This window comes from Echinops telfairi, unplaced genomic scaffold (genome assembly GCF_000313985.2).
Source record: "Echinops telfairi isolate 266 unplaced genomic scaffold, ASM31398v2 ScPeMD7_11;HRSCAF=52, whole genome shotgun sequence".
Lineage (NCBI taxonomy): Eukaryota > Metazoa > Chordata > Mammalia > Afrosoricida > Tenrecidae > Echinops > Echinops telfairi.
The window spans coordinates 15,644,361-15,656,843 of record NW_022103908.1 but is presented as its reverse complement, the minus strand read 5'-3'; positions in this window follow the sequence as shown (position 1 = coordinate 15,656,843).

Below are 12,483 nucleotides of genomic sequence, written 5' to 3'. Positions count from 1 at the left end.
GGGTGCATAAACAAATGTGGCGAAGAAAGCGAATGGTGTCTGGCTATCAAAAGATATAGCGTCTGGGGTCTTAAAGGCTTGAAGCCCTTTCTTTGATATGGGTCCATATCAAAGATTCCTATTCCTCTGCTTTTATAACTTCATACAATAGTTTGACTATATCTCTATAAGGAAGACTCCACATTTGGCAGTAATGCACTACACCCCCAAATCCTCTAAACTATTGTTGTTGTTTGTTGAATTAAACAACAAATGGAGGGAATCCTAACTTTGGATGTTTGTCCTTTCCCAGGGGAAAGCATAAATCCTACATAATTGACCTTGATCACACGCAACTGTGGTTTAGCTTGGGATATTTTAAGTCCTTTATCTTTTAAGAAAGTAAGAGTGAGAAGTGTCACTTAAGGGATTCAGAATATAACTGTGGCTACAGAGTAGTCAATAATCTACAAATTGAATAACTTGATATGACAGCTCAACCCCTAATTCCTCCAGGATTTTACTTAATGTATTTTTAAAGAGAAGGGCTGTCCTGACTAAAAAAATCTATATTGAAGATTTTGATCCTGAGTTATAACTTGCTAACTTCCTAACAGAGACTGTAATTGTATGGTCCGTGAGCTCTGTGTAGTCACTCCAATGGATCAAAGCAGAAGAGAGGCACAACTGCTGTGTGAGGGAGGAAGATGTCAGATTCGGTAGGATTGGAGGTGAGGGCACATCTCACCACTGCTTCATAGGAATCAGCATCCCAGGAACTAGTCTTGGGTTAAAATTACCTTAGAATTTTCTTTCTCTCTCTTAAATCAAAGGAAATCCAGTGCCACCCCAACACCATTTTTTTAATGTAAAACTGTATATATTTAGTTTTGCCCATGAGGCATACACTCCCTTATTGTGTCAGACACACAACTGTGTTATCAACTTCATTTGTGGTATTAACTCAAGCCAAAAGCAAGTAAACAAAAGAAAAACCGCGTTGCTATTGAGATGGTGTCAGTTCACAGGCCCTATAGGACAAGGGAAATCTGTCCTTGTGAGTCTCAGAGACTAGATGTCTATGAGAGTAAAAACTGTCTCTCTCTCCCTGTCTCTCAGCTAGACTGAAATATGACTATTCATAATGCGAGTGTAAATAAAACATCTTTATTGCATGGCAAGATGAAATAAGATGAGTACTTAACAGAAGCTAAAATGAGCGGTATTTCCAGGCTGGGGTTTTTAGAGCTGAATATATTGGAATACATGAAGTTGCATTAAAAAGCATTATTAAGAGGGAAGGGGGGTGTAGAAAGGGGGAATTGATCACGGGGATCTACATATAACCTCCTCTCTGGGGGACGGGCAGCAGAGGGGTAGGTGAAGGGAGACGCCAGGCAGTGTAATATAAGCTATAATAATAATTTATAAATTATCAAGGGTGCATGGGGGAGAGGGGGGAGGAAGGGAAGGGGAGGGGGAAAAGGAAAATGAGCTGATTCTGGGAACCCAAGAGGAAAGCGAATTTTGGGAATGATGAGGGCAACAAATGTATAGATATGCTTTACACAATTGATCTATGTATTGTGATGAATTATATGAGCCCCAATAAATTGATTTTGAAAAAAGCATTGTTAAGAAGATTGTAGTTAATATATGGTTCATTCGCAACAAAACACACATAAGCATTTCGCTGTGATCAGTGAATAGCTGGAGACTAATTGTTTCAGTAATAGACTACCTTAATATCCTTAGGTCCAAAAAAAAAAAAAAAGGCTTCCAAGGGGATCTACTGAGCCAGTTACTAACAAGACAGAAAGGTAAGCTAAGAAAATTTTTGTTTGTTTTTTTTTCATGCTAAAGGGAGGATAATCTTCCTAGATTTTCACAAAGGACATTGGATGATCATGTCCGTTCATTAAAAAGAAGTTCAAAGAACATCAAAAACTGCTTTGGTGAGAAGAAGTCCCAGAGGGTTGGGCTGCAGAATGGCTCTATCGCAGCAATGCAGCCTTTCCTTCTCCAAGAGCAGCAAGGGCTGCCTTACAAGCATTTCCTTGGAAAACCTGACCCCGTCCGCTCAAAATCCCAAAGTCTCTTCAGATTATTTTTGTTCCCCCAACTCAAAGGTCATTTAAAAGGAACACTATTTGTCTCCCTTGGGCTGAAAAAGTACCATCTGATGTAGTATAAATTAAAGAGCAGAGAAAGATTAGGGGGAGGGTTAGAGAAATTTGAGAAACTGCCTTCAGAATTGTGCACATTCAGTAGCTTCACATTTTGATCTATTTGTTTAATAAATGCTTCAATGATTTCATAGTAATACATTTTTTTTACTTGTCCTCATGTATACCAGAAAACTCAAACTTAAAAAATCTAAAACAAATAAAGATTTGTCTGTGAAGTTAAAGAAGTTTGGATACAAAAGGCACCTTCTTTCATCATTCTGTTACATCCTACTCAGCATGTGGTTTTCATTTTCAAATGGCAAAAGTAGACTCTCTTACTTGCAAGTGAGGATAGGAGCTAGTGTTCAAGCTTCATATTTGCATTCCTTGTAGGAGGACAGGAAAGGGCAAACGGGTAAAATGTGCATATTAGATACTTGAAACAGCGCCATGTAAAATGTTTTCCAAAATGCCCCTCATAACATTTCCAGTGATATCTAATTATCCAGAGCATAAATAACTGTTGCAATGAATGTATGAGAGGCTGGAATTGTTAAACTTAGTCCAGGTTTAAAAAGAAAAACAAAAAACTATTTAAGCAAAGCATGAGCCCATTATATAGAATGAGAGAAGAGCTTTTGAGTGTGAATATCATTCAATACTAGTTTGATATACAAAATTTTGGAGGTGATCCATCACAGGTAGCACTTTACTTAAATTGTCAACTTATTCCCATTATCTTTAACCAATCATATTGTGTTGGCTCTGTCCTTTCTAAGCCTGATAGTCCTGATGATTCTAGTAGCTATTTATATTTTAGAAACAAATTCCTTTATTCCCTAAAACAAGACTATGTGTCCAACTCAAGAAAACTGTGGGTCTCTCTTGCATTTGAATAAAGTCTATCGTAAACGTGCTTCTATACAGTGTGTGTATAAGAATAGTTTTGCAAGATCATCGAGAATTGTGTGATGGCAAGAATCATATTGTGTTAACAAATTTCAATCTATGAACACTGATATTTTTTTTTTATTGATAAGTGAAGTTTAAGAATGCATATCATACCATTCATTTACCATGAAACTAAAAAATGATGCATCTTGGGATCCTTTTCAAATATTATGAAAAACTCTATAGTTCACCTTAGGATTGTGAAGCAATTTCAAAGTCATTGTTTCATGATTATATACATTAAAGAGTAATCTAGGAATAATGAAAATGATAGTAATAATAAAATGAACTTAAATTCTATGGATTATGATTTAAATTCTTGTGTTGCAATTTTATCATCAGTCAAAAAAACAAAAAAGTAAAGAATATAATAAAGCCAACACTATGTCTCAAGGGTATATTTAAATGATCAAATAAATACAAATAGAAATAAACACATTTTCTAAAAACCCACTGCCATTTAGTTATCTCGGACTCAGGAACTATGTAAGAATACAGTAGAACAACTCCATAGGATTTCTAAGGCTGTCATTCTTGGAGAGGAAGAATGTACACCTTTCTCCTTTGGAGCAGTCACTATTCACTCATTCACTATCATTGAATTGATTTTGACATAGAAGGACTCTATAGGACAGGGTAGAACTGAAGCGGCTGGTGGTTATCAACTGCTGACACTGAGGTTAGCATCTCAGTGTATAACCACTACACCATCAGTGCTCCTTATTGCAATTGGTGGGTTTGAACTCATGATCTTTTGTTAGCATAAAAGTGCTTTACGAAGGGTGTCTCCAAAAACACAGACTTGCACTGGGCAAACCATAGCTTTTGTAGTACACACTTTTCTCACTAGGAGAGCACAGAGCAACTTGCCCTGACTTAGTGCACCCAGTGGTATCCTTTGGGAACGTTCTCTCTGGGCACAGTGAATTTCTTGATAAAGGCCGTTTCCTCCAACTTTGTTTTTGTGTGTGTGTGTGAGAACCGATTTAAGCGAACAGTATGAGGCTGTGAAATTTTGTTTCCCACTCAGGAAAAATGCCACGGAAACTGTTGTGATGTGGAACACTGCTTACCAGGACAGCACCATGGGAAAACTTCAGGTGTGCACGTGGTTTTCTCCTTTGAAAAAAGGTGAAGTGTAAATTGAGGATAAACCTCAGTTGGACACCCATCAACTTTCTGAATGAATGAAAATGTCAACCCATAGTGCATGTGGAGTTCATTCCACCAGATCAGACTGTTAATCATGCTTTCTATTTAGAAGTTCTAAAAGGATTGTGTAACATTGTGTGCCAAAAAGGCCTGATTTGTGGGAAGCAAAGGACTGGTTTTGCCACCATGACAATGCACCTGCTCACGCACCCATCTCAGTGCACCAGTTTTGGCAAAAAAAAAGCATGCCTCTCTTGCCCCACACACCTTACTCATCTCACCTTGCTGGGTAAAACTTCTTTTTTGTTTCTGCAAATGCAGAGGGACATGAAGGACAATGATTTGACAACTAGAAGGGGTGAGAAAAAAAATGAGCGAAGTGCTATCAGCTATCTAAACAGAGAAGTTTGAAAAATGTTTCCAAGAATGGAATTGCAGATTTGATAAGTGTATTAAGTATAATGGAGAGTATTTTGAAGGTTATAAAATTGTTTTGTAAAAAATTTAAATACATACCTTTGATAAAAAAATTCTGGGATTTTTGGGTACCCCCTCATATACTACATCAACAAGATTCCTTTACACATGTTTTAGCAACTACTCAACTTATTTTTTCTAAAATAGAATGAGGTGGTCAGAGTGAGCCCAGGTGAAAGGCAATTGGAGGAAAAATAATGACAAACCATTCTCGGTTATGCTTATCTACAACCAAAATGTACTAAGCAAAATTTCCAAACTCTATTTGTAATTTCTTTAGAAAACACTGCTACACTTTTCAGTTTAAAGGAATAAATTAGTCTGATGTATTCAAGGTAAGGATCATTTTTCATAGAACCAGAGTTAAAGACTTTTAAAGTTGTCGCCCAGGAAAAAGTTGTGGAGGACATATCTGATCTCCTGTGACTTCACAAGGCAGAAGGATATTCCAACTCCTCAGTAGCTCAAGATATTTTGTCTCAGGTCAAGGTCATTGTTACTTGACCAGTATTATCTTAGATGTAAATTCGTTCAGTTAAGTACCTATACATCTTTAATCAGCTATAACAAGTTCCCAGTTTCCACAGTATTGGTGCCACCATGACGGTCGTCAGTGTTGAACTAGCTGACAAAGCTATTACCTCCAACATCCATCCTTCATTTTCCCAGTCTGACAAGAGCTGTTCCTTCCACTGCACTCTACTTTTGTGTGGGTTGCAATTGATAAATCATTGTGATGGCCACACAAAGCTCAGAAAACACACATGATTGAGGAGGTTTATTAAAGAAGATAACAAGGTACCACAAGTCAAAATCATAAAATATTAAGGATAGAGTCACTGGTCATCAGAAAGAACTTTCCTCAGCCATTATCCAAGTCCCTCTAGTCCTCAGCCTCTCAGCACATGGTAACTTGACCTATGCCTCAATGGGACAGGAAGCAGGCTGCTGCTCTGTCTCTCCTACAGTCTCAGAATCTCTATGTTATTCCTTTGTTCCATCTCATGGTCTCGTTACCTCAGCCTGTATCACTTTCCCCATCCCATAATCTCTTTGTTGCAGCTTCTGATGTCTCTGGTCTCAGTCTGCCAACTTCTGACAACCTTCTCAACATTACTCCAATACCTTGATGGTATTAGGATTTCTTTGTTCCTGCTTCTGAAATTGCTTATTTTTATAGCCAGAGGAGTGGCAACAGAAACGGACCAAGACCTTCTAGTTGTGTTTCAACCATCCTACGTGTGGTCCCACCCAATAATTTGAGAGAAGATACACATGCAGACATGCACGCGCACAGATACACATGAAGAAATTTCTCTTTACCACACCACCAGGATAATTTTGCCTATCCACAGATATGTTCCTAAACAAGTTCAACACTAACTAATGTCACAGGTGCAACAAAACTGTGGAAACTTGGAGCTTGTTATAGCTGACTGAAATAGCTATGAAAATGGATGAAGACATATGAAAAATGATACTGGCTAAATCATTGACATATGCCACCAATATTAAAAACGAAAATAAATTGGAAGATACCGTTTTAACAAGAAATTATAATCTCTCTTAATAGAGTAACATTATTTTTCTGCTTGTATGAGTATATATTTCTTGTAAGATATGAGGGGCCTTCAAATGTTTTGTAGAAAAACATTATTATTTAATTCCATTTGTCATAACTTTTTTATTACTCCATTGCCTGTATTTCTATTTTCTTATCCTTTAGTATCAAAACATTTTTAAAAATACAAAATCTGTGAAGAAATGGCTGTCACTCATGCAAGTAATTTATAGATACTTAAATAACCTGAACATCATAAAAGAATGCTCACTGAAATCTAAAATTATTTAAAACTATTTGTCTTGATTTTCCTCAACATAAACTTTATGTAGTAATGATGAAATATGCAATTTTCCTCTGATTCTTAAATGCTTCCTCCACCCCACTACCATGATCCCAATTCTACCTTACATATCCGGCTGGACTGGAGGAGGTGCACTGGCACAGATAGGAACTGGAAATACAGTGAACCCAGGACAGATGAACCCCCCAGGACCAGTGGAGAGAGCGGCGATGGCGGGAGGGTAGAGGGAAGGAGAGGGAGAAAGGGGGAACAGAGGACAAGGTCTACATGTGGCCTCCTCCCTGGGGGACATACAGCAGAGAAGTGGGTGAGGGAGACGTGGGATGGGATAAGATATGATAAAATAATAATAAATTATAAATTATTGGAGGTTCGAGGGGGGGGGGGGAGCGGGGAGGGAGGGGGGGAAATGAGCTGACACCAGGGGCTCAAGTGGAAAGTGGGTGTCGTAAGAATGATGAACTCAACCCAAGTACTAAAGTGCTGGACACAGATGACGTATGTACAGATTGTGATGAGTTGTATGAACCCATAATAAAATGATTATTTTAAAAAAAATGAAAGTGCTGTTGGACTAGTGACAAGACAAATGATAACTGAGCATGTGTAAACATTTTAAGCCTGTTGTATTTTAATCTCTAAAAAAAAATAAAAACCCAACGCTAGAAAAATTGTAGAACTAGGAGTCAGAAATATATCAACAACTGGAGATAGATTTGTGAATTGTAGGAAAATTTAAAATAGAATTTGGTATCAGTAGTTATTTATGGATAAAACTAAAGATTTTTCCTTGCAAGTTTCCTTGTTGTTGTTGTTTTTTTTTGTTTTGTTTGTTTTTTAACTTTTAAACATAAAAAAAACCATTCACTTTATGGGAAATAAATATTCTTTGTTCTTGTAGATTTCTAGCAATATGGACAATTTTGTTTCTCCAGTTTTACTTTTTATATGCTTTATAAGAGAACTTATCAATGAAAACATATATACAATTGATTGGGAGAAGGTTTAATTTATAATGGGCATATATTTATATTAACATAATATTATAATTATCTTTTACATAAAAATTCCTGCAGCCTTGAGTGTTGTAGCATGAAAATTGTCAAAAATAATTATTGATTTTTAACTGCACTCTAATTGGAAACATTCAATTCTGAACATATCAGTGTGGTTCAGAAAATAGATTACTACAATTAGTTTTGAGCTTTGATGGATTAAAATATTTTTTTAAAACAATGTTCCCACCAAGTTTATCTTAATATATAGTGCAATTTCTTTAATTAATAACCTTTTATCCAGGTTTTCTACCCCTGTGAACACATCAAGTCTGGGAAATGCACAGGGGCAGCTGTGCCCTGTCCTCTGGGGTTGCTATGAGGGGACATCAGCTCAGGGCCGGGGGCGGGTGAGGGTGGGGGGGTTGTTTTGACTCTCTGGAGTCCTGGTGGTGGAGCGGCCGAGCTCCAAGCTACTAACCAAAAGGTGATGCTTTGAACCCACCAGCCACTCCAATAGAGAAAGATGTGGCAGTCTGCTCCAACACTGTAAACCTGCTGAAACAGTTCTATTATATTCTGCAAGGACAGGGTGACTCATCATTAGCTAGATGACAGCGGCTTTGGCTTTTACTGTTGAACATTTCTTAAACAGAAAAATGTACTTTCCATGGTGTTTCAAAGAGTGAGCAACACAGTAATAAAGGACTAGGAACAAACAAAGAAGTTAGCGTCAATTCAATAAATGCCTAGGGTTTTTGTTTTGTTGTTTTTTTAAACTAAATCTAAGCCATTATTAATCACAGTTCCCAGAAAACCGTATATAATAGTTTATTTTAATTGTAAAATAGAAAAATGCTAGAAAAATTTTGCCAATTAATTTTCCATCAATGTATCTGCTCATTCTTTGAGGGTAGCAAGGGAAATTCTAAGAGAATTAGGTTGGGGGAACTTACCCTAGCCACATTTCTTCCCTGTTCTTAACATTTTCTAATTAATTTGTTCTCAAAACTAAAAGCATTGAAAAGGAATAGTATTTGAATCCTGTGAGGATATAAAAAATGACATTCTTTGGTCATGTAAATTGAGGAGTAGGCAATCATTGAGGGAGAGTTAGAGAGAGGGAAGCATCAACTACAGAAGTGTCTTGGTGGAGACCATTTTGAGAAACAGTAGCTTCACATGTGGATACCTGTCCATCAGTTTGTTGTATTGTGTCTTAGGTGTTGCTGCGATGCTGGCAATGATGTCACCATTATTTCCACTGACACGTCAATGCCTGGGCCCCTCACTAGGGACACGCTATATTGTAGATTACAGAGTAAGATAGGTTTTAAAGAAAAAAGATACAGACCCAGAGGCTGCCGATGGGCTCACCTGTAGCAACACTTGTGAGACTGGCTCAGGACAGTGCAGCCGTTCATTCTCTTGTAAATAGAGTCACTATTACTTGAAGTGGAATTGATGGCACCTAACAAAAACTACTGCAAATGATTTTGTAACAATGATTTCTTTTACTTACCCACATATATAATGATCATTAAAAATCACTAGCATGAACAATATCTTAAATAAATGGTTTCAAAATAACTTTGCTGTGTCCTACGTATCATACACACCAAATACATATTATTAGTTTGCAATTTCTGGTGCAGAGTTTGATGACAGGATGATAAATACCTAAATAAGATGATATTAAAAAGTGTTTGATTTGCATTTTATGAATAAAATTCCATTAAAATAGTATTCATTTTATCTCACAAAAATATGAAATGGTAGTTTATTTATTAGGTTGTGGATCACTGGTAAGGTAAAATCACTATGACAAAATTGTCTAAATTTCACCAAAATGTTTGTTTTAATTTGATTTTGAAGCATGTCATAGAATTTTTCAGTAGAAAGATAACTTTGGTATTTTGAACCTATTTGTTATACTAGGTGAGGAGGGATATCAGAGGGATATCCCCCACCTATCCCAGGTAGGTGGGGGATATATACACATATATGCCTGTTAAACTCACCCAGACATGCCACAGAAGAAAACACCCGGGAGTTACTTCCATAAAGTCTGTAGTCAGTAAACCCTTAAGGAGCAGTTTTGCTCAGAAATATGTGTGTTAACCATGAGCGGGGAAGTGACTCAAGAGCTCACGAAAAACAGTGATGAAAAAAAGGATGGAGAAAGGGTTCACTAGAAAGAAATGGAGAAGAAAGAAAGTTGTCAGTAGCCATTCACTTAGAGGGCAGGTAAATTTCTTTTTTTTATGATTTGTACGTTTTAATGAAGTTTTCAAAGGAGAGAAGAGGGTGTAAAAAATAAGTAGGAGATGAGAATGGTCACATCGATCCCCTCGACAGAGTATGTAAACCTAATTAAAGAATTTCAGTGGGGAAAATAATGTTCTGTTGGCATGCATAAAGAAGGAAGACAAAATCAGCTTGCTAAGAAAAGGCAGTGAAAAGAAACTATTTCACACTGATGCATACACTATCCCTAAGTCTACTTAATATACTTGATTTTTATCTTTTACCGTGTTGTAACTTTCTTTCCAAGGTGTTCTGATTAACCCTACCTAAAACTGCTTTATATTCCTCATTCAATGCATTCATTAACTTCTGATATCATGTATACTTTGTTTATTATATACTTAATATCTATTATCTATCTAATCCTACTAAAATTTAACCTTCAGGAAGCAAGGTGGCTGGCTCTTTTATTCATTAATAGACATGAAATTATGAGAAGGGTTCATGGTACACAGAAGCCATTTACATTAGATACCTATGTGTGTGTGTGTGCCTTTGTTGCCACTGCCAGAACAACAATTAGGGGAGATAAAACCTGGAGGTCACTGGGGAGGAGGTCAGGTTTACCACAGTGGCCTCTTTTCTCTGTACATGTTTCTGTAGGTCTCGTCACAAAGAATTATCATGAAGCCAATAGGACCTACCTCCCCTCACCATTGAAACAATGGAAACTCATAAAAGGTCTGTGACATGTCTGAGGCCACACATAAAGTGAGCCCTAGACACAAGAGTAAAGCTTAGGTCTCCTGACATACGAAGGGGTACCCCCAAAAACCCGGACTTATGCTGGGTGGACTGAAGCATTCATAGTGCACATTCTTCCCACTACGTGAGCATTGAGCAACTCCCTCTGAGTTAGTGCACCCAGTGGCATCACCTGGGAAGGTTCTCTCTGGTCACAGTTGATTTTTTCGTAAAAGCAGTTTCACTGGAAACCTGTGTTTTGTGATGGCCAATTTAAGAGAACATCATGTGGCAGTCAAAATTTTGTTTCCTATGCAGGAAAAATGCCGCAGAAATTGTTGTGATGTTGAACACATTTTACAAGGAAAGCACTATGGGAGAAACTCAAGTGTGTGAGGGGTTTACTCATTTGAAAAAAAGGTGAAACGTCAATTGATGACAAACCTCTTTCTAGGCCTCTGTCAACTTCCCAAATGGATAAAAATGTCAACTCATAGTGCATTTGGAGTTGTTCCACCAGGTTAGACTGCTAATCAAGCTTTCTATTTGGAGATTCTGGAAAGATTGTGTAATAGTGTGTAACAAACAGGGCCAGATTTGTGGCAGAAGGGGGACTCGTTTTGCCACCAGGACAATGCATCTACTCATAAAGCATCTTAGTGCATCATTTTTTGGCAAAAAACAGCAAACTTCTCTTGCCCTTATTCACCTGTCTTTGCTCTGTGTGACTTCTTTTTGTTTCTGCGAATGCAGAGGGAATGGAAGGATAGCGATTTGGTGACATAGAAGAGGTGAAGGGAAATTGAGGGAGTTGGCGTCAGTCATCCAAACCAATGAGTTTGAAAAGTGTTTCCAAGAATGAAATCCCAGATTTGACAAATGTATTAAGAGTACTTTGAAGGTGATAAGATTGTTTTGTAAAAAAAATTAAAAACATAGCTTTGAAATAAAATTTGGTAATTTTTTGTATCCGTTCATATACATGGTTCAAGATGCATTTTGTTAAATCACACTTCTCACCCAAGCATAAGAATAAGGGCATAATGATATGTTCATATTGAGGTAGGAAGCCCCACCCCACCGTTAGCTAGATGGGAAGTTTTGGACAATTGAGCCTCAGTTTCTTCATCTTTGATATGAGGAGAATAATACTCACATCACAGGGTGTTTATAGGGATTAAATGTATAAAATTTCAGCACAAGGCTGAGGATATGTCGGGTAATTGTTTTCATTTAGTCATTCAACAAATATTGAGTGCTGACTGTATGCCAAGCCATGTAGTAGAGTTGGGGTTAACAAGACGGCTGAGGAATTATCACAGAAAGTATGCATGATTGTATACTAATAGCATCTGGAATCCTTATGGAGTACAGGATAAGCACTCAACTCCTATCCCAACAGTTAATGGTTTGAAACTACCTAGACGTTCCTTGAAAGACGGTTCCGATGAGTGGCATCCAGAAGATCGCAAACCTTGAAACCCAATGAAGTGGTTCTATACTTCAAACATGGGGCCACCATGAGTTGCAGTCAACTACAATGGTAACTAGCAATAACAATAAGATCGTCTAGCTATCATGTCCAGGGTCATTTCTTAGCAATCCCAGTGGACAAAGCATTACCACCCCACAGGATTTTAGTCTTTTTTTTTTTCACTACAATTTTTTTAAGATTTTTCTCCCAAGCTGTGGCTTGTTGTCTCATTTTTTAAAAAAATGTGCAATATAACATACATAGGAGAAACTATGTAAAACACACTTGTATAGGTCAATTAATTATTAGAAAGTAGATGCCCAGGTCACCAAAACTCAGATCAAGAAACAGACATTGACAGAATCTTAAAAAGCCTCCCATTGTACGTGACGTCTCTCTCTCTCTCTCTCTCTCTCTCTCTCTCTCTCTCT